This window comes from Mesitornis unicolor, unplaced genomic scaffold (genome assembly GCF_000695765.1).
Source record: "Mesitornis unicolor isolate BGI_N332 unplaced genomic scaffold, ASM69576v1 scaffold1936, whole genome shotgun sequence".
Taxonomy (NCBI): domain Eukaryota; kingdom Metazoa; phylum Chordata; class Aves; order Mesitornithiformes; family Mesitornithidae; genus Mesitornis; species Mesitornis unicolor.
Genome location: NW_010188713.1, coordinates 110,374 through 111,396, shown reverse-complemented (window position 1 = coordinate 111,396; position 1,023 = coordinate 110,374). Strand labels below are relative to the sequence as shown.

Below are 1,023 nucleotides of genomic sequence, written 5' to 3'. Positions count from 1 at the left end.
AGGGAGAATCCTAATCATAATGCAGATGCTTCCAATGTATCCAAGCAGGCAAAGCAGTTTATTGTGTATTGTTCTAAAAATATGGATGTAACTACTAAGTGTTTTTGCCTTCCTTCTGGATGTTTGAGAAATTTGCCCTGAAACATTACATTGGGTAATGGAGATTCAGTCCAACTTTGACCAGAAGACACTGCCTCTAATTTAGAAAGTCCAGAGTTGAGCTTGTGGATGTGCATTCTTTTATAATCTAAATTCTTCTCTTGGGAGACTACTTCTGTTCAAGTTTGGGATTTTAAGGATATGCTGGACAACATAATTCTGTGTTTCAAATAGCATCCGGCAGTTACTAAAGCTATTCATTAACCTCCACATTCCCATGTCTCAAGAGTTGTTACCAGTTGCATTAACAGAAAAGAGTGCTGGGGTTACTAGGACTTCTTTTGAGGCTGTTTATCGACAGCAATATTTAGATGTGTATATTCATAACTTTTTTAATTGCAGGTATCATAGATTCTACTTGAAACTTCAGTTTTCTTATTGTACAGATGTCTGTCGTGCTTGGTCATGGCCATGTTCAAACAATGGTAGATGCAGTCTTGGAAGTCCTTACTTAAATTAAAACAAGATCTTAATATTTGGTTCACTTGTTTGTTTTAGTGCTATTAAAAAAAAAGTTATCTGCATCAAGATTGCTTCCTTCCTCACTTGGATGGTTTTTTATAAATATTGTAGATATCCCAACAAAAGACCCAAGCTGTAAACAGACTTAACTGTTTTCCTATCAAGAGACAGAATTGTCCTACTCAGTCCAAAATAACTTATTTTCTCTATTAACAGGTGTGCAACATACAATAGACAAAACCTGCTTTCCATTTTCTTTATTTTCATTACCTACTACCGACATGTGAATTAAAGCTTAAAAAAAAATAAAGGAAAATACGGCTCTGGTGGGGATAGGTGGGGGACCAACACCAAAAACACATGGAAAACAAGGTGCATGTGAAAGCAGTGTCCCAACTCTTT

General features: G+C 36.0%; 1 protein-coding gene across 1 annotated transcript in view; it reads left to right on the top strand.

Annotated features, from left to right (window-relative positions):
- The window catches only part of KAT6B (K(lysine) acetyltransferase 6B), a 65,417-nt gene that overhangs the window by 25,998 nt on the left and 38,396 nt on the right, over nucleotides 1-1,023 (top strand). The window lies entirely within an intron of this gene.